This window comes from Lathyrus oleraceus, chromosome 5, assembly GCF_024323335.1.
Source record: "Lathyrus oleraceus cultivar Zhongwan6 chromosome 5, CAAS_Psat_ZW6_1.0, whole genome shotgun sequence".
Classification (NCBI taxonomy): Eukaryota; Viridiplantae; Streptophyta; class Magnoliopsida; order Fabales; family Fabaceae; genus Lathyrus; species Lathyrus oleraceus.
The window spans coordinates 259,106,386-259,113,492 of NC_066583.1; the positions used below are offsets into that span (position 1 = coordinate 259,106,386).

General features: G+C 34.7%; 1 long non-coding RNA gene across 1 annotated transcript; it reads right to left on the minus strand.

The window, feature by feature from the left end:
• Positions 1–5,656: 5,656 nt before the first annotated feature.
• LOC127083681 (uncharacterized) lies at positions 5,657–6,788 on the minus strand. The gene is made up of 2 exons (XR_007788498.1): positions 6,275–6,788; positions 5,657–6,126 (listed from the first exon to the last, which is right to left on the minus strand). It is a non-coding gene; the product is annotated as an uncharacterized LOC127083681 (long non-coding RNA).
• Between the last annotated feature and the right edge of the window lie 319 nt (positions 6,789–7,107).

The following is a 7,107-nucleotide window of genomic DNA, read 5'->3' on the forward strand; positions in this document are numbered from 1 at the left end:
ATTGGAATGTATTTGTTATTAAAACATGATTTGACTATACTATATAAGTTGTAATGGAATTTTGGTTAAATGACGGATTAGATTTTGGCTTATGGAACGGTTTTGAACGTCGAATGTATGGTTATGTAATGAAAATGAAGTGTGGATACATTGGTAAAAAATGAAATGAGAATATTGAGGTATGTATGGAAAATGAATGTTAGAGATTGGATAAAATGCTTGATGTTTGGAAATTGGTTTATAAAGTGAAATTGATGTTTGAATGGGGTTTGGATTAAAAATGGTTTATGCATTGTAATTTCAAAATGGAAATATTGTAACCATGAATGGATTGTAGATCTATTTGGAATGAAATTGTTTGTGGCTTTGGTTCATGTTCTAAAATGGAAATTGACTTGAAAATGGTTATTGATGTAAATTGAATGGAATTTGGGATTATTTTGTAGCATGAGTTTGGTTTATGATTTAGGATGAAATGATGTTGAATGCTTAAAAAGATGGAAAGTGGTTCATGTATTATGATTTGAAAAATAAGATGGTTGGAAAAGATGGTTGACTTTGGTCAATTGGTTGACCAAAAAGTCAACAGTTGATCAAAAGTCAACTTAGGTAAAAATGTGTATTTTCTTGTGGAAAACGAAAATGGACCATGATGATAATGCAACACACAAATGAACTGGGACCATTGTGAACCGATTATCCAAAGAACCAAACACAAATCAGGGTCTTAACAAACTATGAACATGAATGGACACCATGACTGAACATGGACCTAACTGGGTAGCCCAATGTTCATAAACTAGATGAAACACTCCAATCCAAGACTTGAAGTTCAATCATGCCAAACCAACCAAATGATACTTAATCACGCAACAAATTGTAACACCTTGAATGAATCCTAATCAATGAATCAGAACCATGAAATTATATCAAGCAAATGAATTATCCATAATACACCAGATGAATAAGATGAATCCTCAATATGACTGTACACAAATGGTGGTGATGCCACAACCAATAACTAAGGTTTCAAGCTATGCTCCATGATGAATACAACCAGGATGAAAAGTTCCTACACAACCTTGTCCATCACATGAACTCTAGCATGGAGACTTAACCTTCATTCCATGCCCTGTGTGGTCGAGGCCCTTGAATCCATGATTTTGAGATTTTCAAATGCAAGTGGAATATACTATGATATTATGAATATGTAGATGAGATGAATGCTTATCAGGATATGCAAATGTTTAGAGTTAGTGACCTGGATGAACTTATGAAGGGTATGGTGAATTTTGGGGTATGACAACTGCCCCTATTTGATCTTCTCAAACTTGAATGTATGGATAGTAAAAGCTACCGAACATTCAAGGTAGGTGTAAGACCCAAAATTTGACCCTAAGATCCCTCATGTTATCTCATTATATGCATTGGTTTTGAGATCACACCTTGGCATCCTCCTTACCCCTTATTCATTGGGTTTGCATTGGGAAATATCACCAAGCATATTTGATTGTATCATGCTTTGTTTTTAATTATTTACTAACCAAAATACCAAAAATATGTCAATGTATAGTGTAACTCTTTTGTAGGTAGTGTATGTGCTCACCTATGCTTCATCAAGCTCATATCTAGGGTTTGAGACCCTTAATACAAGGAGACCAATCAAGAAATGGTTCGCAATGACTCTAGACATCATATATGGATCCCCATGTTCTTTATTTATCATTTTGATCAATAATTCATCAAGAGTTTGAAGCTTGTTTGCCTTGGAAGCCCTAATTCATTTGGGTATCTTGTGTGATTTCCTCAATAAGTTTCTTCAACCTTTGATCAAATGTTTCAAAGGATACTTCATATTACATCATATTACAAATATATGATCCTCCATGAGTCCTAAAAATGAATAGAATGTCAAGCTAGCAAGATGGTTCATGGTGGTTGACCAGAGAAAGTCAATTGGTCAAAACTGGGGTTCCCTAGACCCTATATCCTACAATTATTGTCATATGAAAATGATTCCAAGAGAAAACTTACTCATAATGACATTACAAACAACTTTTATGTTGAAGTCAAGAGCTAGTTTTGCTTGGAAAGTCATATTTTATGGTGAAGGATTATAGGTCATTTTGTTTGAACCCTAGTTAGGAGGTCAGCTTCCCAAGACCATAACTTGCTCAATTTTTATGAGATGAAAGGCTTTCAAATTCCATGATCAAATTAAATATGTCCTCTTCAACTTTTATGTTTGGATGAAGTTCAAATTCAACTTGAAAATGCATGTGCCAAGAGGAAACATTATAGGTCATTTTGGGCCATTACCATTGAACAAGTGATTTTCCTCAACTTCTAAAATGCATAACTCCTTCATGCCAAATCCAAATGAGGTCAAATTTGTTATCCAATTGAATAGGTTTGAAAGAGATACAACTTTAATGAAGGAACTCGTTCCATTTGAAGTCCATAACAAAAGTTATTCAAGGTGGAAGAAGTGAACATATGACTTGGTACTTAGAAAATTTTCAAACATGTTTGATTTTCCAAACTTCTACCTCAAAATTCATGATGATCCAAGCTTCAAATGGAAACATGTTCAACATGAAATCTGTTCCCCTTAATCTCACCTTTCTAAAAAGTTCAAGATCATCTCATTTAGATCAATATTGAAGGACTTGCACATGGGTGCAATGCATGATACCATTTGGAAGATTGTCATAATCAAATTCATTTCAACATTGCATGGCTTAATGCATTGCTTTCAGTATGACTTGTGCACGATTTTGGACCTTTTCCAATCATTCTTTGGGCTTTGTACACGCCCATGCAAGCTCATGATGCGAAGTTGCTATTTTTGGATTTTCAAAAGAAAGTGTATGGAAAGCATATGAATTGGCTATAAATACAAGTGCAATGAGCTCAGAACTTCATCAACACCCTGCCCAAGCTTTGCCAGAAGAATCCAAACCCTCAATTCCATAGAACTCTTGAAGATTTCAATTGAAATCGAGCTTGAACTTCACCTTCTGTTTGGAAGTTCAAACTCCAAGAATTCATTTCCCTTTTCATTCTAATTGATCACTGCAAGCAAGAGGAAGAGAATCAAGTAAATCCATATCAAGATCTATCGAATTTGAAGCAACTCGAAGGTGAAATTTAGAAACTTCATCTCTTCGACTCTCTCTCAATTCTTCACTATTCTTTATGATTTTTGGTTGGCTGAAGTCCTACCAATGTAGGCAACAAGATTGAGTTGCTTTGAGGTCAAATCGAAGCAACTCAGATCATGAACCTCAAATTTCAAATCCATGTACCTTTCAATATACTTGGAATTGGAAGAAATGGAGGTCAGATTCGTGCTCCTGAGCATTTTTTTCTTCAAATTAGTGTATTAATTTTCCATTTTTCATGAAGTTGAGCTTGAACCAGACCGATGGTGATCACTGGAGAAGATGGCTGGAGTTAGGGCTCCGGTGGTGCGTTGGCGAAGCCCAGGCCATCTGATCTAATTTAAATGTTTTAATCTTAAGTGTTCATTGTGATTACCACGCGTACAATGCATTAACCAAGGAACATGGTGGAACGCGCGCGTGTGGCCATCAGATCTGCCACCTCAATTAATGGGGGAGATCTGATGATCCTTTTTTTTAAATTTCTTTTTAAATTTTGATTTTATGTTTAATCCATTTATTTTGTTTAATTCATATTAATTTCATTTTTAATCCAAAAGATATGGGACTTTCACCAAAAATCTTTAAATATTTTTCTCTTTCATTTTCTGAATTAAAATTATTTTTTTGGATTAATTTTGATATTTTTCATGAATTAAATGTTTTTGTGCATATTTTTAATTGTTTAAAAATACTTATGACTTTTCCAAAATCATGAAATTTTTTGCCTAAGGTCCTTTGACCTTGTTTGACCTAGGATAAATCTCTTATTTATTTGGTGTTTTGAAGAGGTTTTAGGTTTTGGCCAATTTAAATTGAATTTTAATGCATTTTTTTATTTGATTTTTAATTGATTAATTGTGTAAAAATTATGTTGAGCTATTGCTATGGTCTTATTATGTTTGACTATTTGTTTGGGCCTTGGTCAAGGTTTATTTGATTTTTGTTGGATTAAAATAATTGGATTTAGGGGATTGATGAAATGTACATTTCATCTTCTAAAATGAATGAATAATTTTAATTTGATAAAATTCCTCCCATGACCAATTTGTGTTAAAATAATTTTAATTTTAATTTGATGAAATTAACATTTGCTAACAAGTATCATAGATTCAAAGGTTTGAGTTTGATCTTACTTAACAAAAGCTTATTGTTTTCCAAAGGATCAAGCCCTAGGGATTGGGGTGTTACAGTCAATGTGGAAGTATAGTCTTGGACCAATGCTTGAAGCCCTAGTTGGTGATTCCTGGTTGCTTGGTTTAGGACCATTGATTTTCCTGATTTACATCTTGATCTTTGGTGTGTGATTGAAACCCTAATCATGTGTGCTTGACACTTGCAGATTGGTTTGTATATCAATCTTTCATATGAAACCCTAACTCATGGAAGATGTTTGATTGTTCATCGTGATTTGCGTCATGTCATTGCCATTGAAATCATTCATTAAGTTCATTTGATGACCATGGTCTCGTAACTTGGATTAGTCAAGTTCGCACATTTGTTCATTCAATATTCATGCATTGGTGTAAAGATCACAGTGTATTCAAGTTCCATTTATTTAAGTGTCTGGGTCCGTTGACTTGAAGTTCATAGTTTCGTTCATGGTGCATTCATGGCCCATTTGGTCAAGAGTTATGGCCCATTTGTTCATGGTTTCGTGGTCCATGGGATCCAAGTTTCATTCCATCTTCATTCATTAGTGCCATGGTGTATCAAGATTTTATTCATTTCTAGTCCTATTGATTCAAATTCAATGTCCATTGTTGGTCAGGAAATTTCATTAATCCCTCGATTTCCACCTCATTCATCTCATTCAAATTAGTTTTAGAATGCATATAAGCCATTTATTTCATGGTAAAAAGTGATCATTTTATATCATTCTATTTCATGCGTTTCATCAGGACATCTGACTGAAAAAAGCATTCCATTCATTGATTACTTGTTGATACACATTGCATTTAAAAGATTACAAAGTTTATTATATTTGTGCATAAGTTGACTTTTGGTCAACTATTGACTTTTTGGTCAACCAGTTGAAATCGTTTTCATTGGTCGTTTGTTACCTATGGATTTTTTCCACTTGTATGGCATTGATAAAAAGGCATTTGGAACTAGGTGCGTTCTATTATCGAATATGCATTCGTTAGAACTTGCATACACAGTTTGAATAGAAGCAAAGTTGGTTAGAATGGATACAAACCAAGTCATTTTCGATACGAACCACTTTTGAAACTCAAATTTAATTCAAATCCAAAACCATATTCATACATACATGTTTCTACCAAATATATGTCCATCTTTACAACAACCATAAACCATATTTCACCAAGAAAAAGCATCCTACTTACAAACCATGCCCATACATGCACACACCATTTAACAGGAACAATAAGCAGGCAGTTAGTTTCATTTACAATCATGGCCTATGTGGACAAATTTCACACAGTTCCAATTTACTAAATTCAATCCAAATTATTTCTAAACGCATCATGAGTCATTCAAACCAAAGCCATTGCGTCATTTCACGAACCTTTGATTACAATGTTCGAAATAAAATGCAAAAATTCAAACCGACACATTCACATTTCAAAGCTGCTACAACCTTGGGCAATGCCCGAAATTACCACGAATTCCCATTTGTTACATCCAATTTTCAAATTCACAAAATAGAACCCTCATGACAATAGAACACACAAAAGTCGAACACAAATAATCCTAAATCGAGCAACTTTGCCGCCTACCAAATTCAGAGTTACTAATCCTAACCACATATATGCTCAAAAAGCCGATTACGAGCCAAAACCAGTCTGCAATGCATCAATCTAATCAACCACGAGCCTATCATAAATTTTGCACTATTAAGGGAGCCAACCTGCTGCAGAACAACATTGCCCACTAGTTATATACTGGCAACGGTCTGCAATGCATAACAACCGGATCAAGACTCCAGAAACGGCATAATCTGCAACAAAGCAAGGCAATGTAGTCACAATTCGTTCACTAATCGACCAATAATTCATTTCATATAATTGCTAACAATATTGACAATAATATATAACATAACAATAGTAGACTAAGATTAACATAACTGAAAATTCTGCTATAACAACCTGTAAAACCATAGCAAAAATTCCAATTCATAATCTTCCAATGCATAACAGAAAACTGTCATAGCCATATAACACACTTCTAACCAACTCAAAATATTCTAACTGAATTCTCTAACAACTTCTAACAGAATTGGGGCGTCTTCATCTTCATCTTCATGCCACACGCACAAATCTGAGAATCTTCATCTTCCATCTCCATGCACGGACCTGAATACGAATCCACATTCTTCGTTTCGATCCACAACGAATACAAGCAGTCATTCCTTATCACGATGCATCCCGCACAACGATCATGAATTAGACGACGACGATGTAAACGCATCACCATTCAGAATCGGACAACCACGACGCAGAGACGGTACGAATGTAAGAATCCGGGTTGAGTTTCGCATCGAGTTCACATTGATTCACGCGGCCACCGAAAAAGATCCAAGCGCCGATGGAAAGGTTTTGCTTCACTTTTGACAAATGGTTCTCGTTTTACTGTGTTTGTTAGGAACGTGAGGGATCCTGGGTTGTCTAAACCCGGTTGGAGGTTTTTTGGGGAAGCATGGGCCAAAGGCCCAAGCGATTTTTTTCTCTTCATTCCCTGAACCATACCACCCCTCCATGGATCTCACCCTTTAGCCCAATATGTTCTTAATTAAGATTTCCCCCATTAATCCTTGATTAACCCTCACTTAATCATTTTAATTCCATTTTTTGTATTAATCTTAATCTTGTTGACTAGATTTGTTAATCTAGATTGTAATTAGGATTTTTTCTTGATTAGGAATTAATATAGTTTTGGTAAATAGGAATAGTTAGGATTAATTAGGTAATTGGATTAGAAA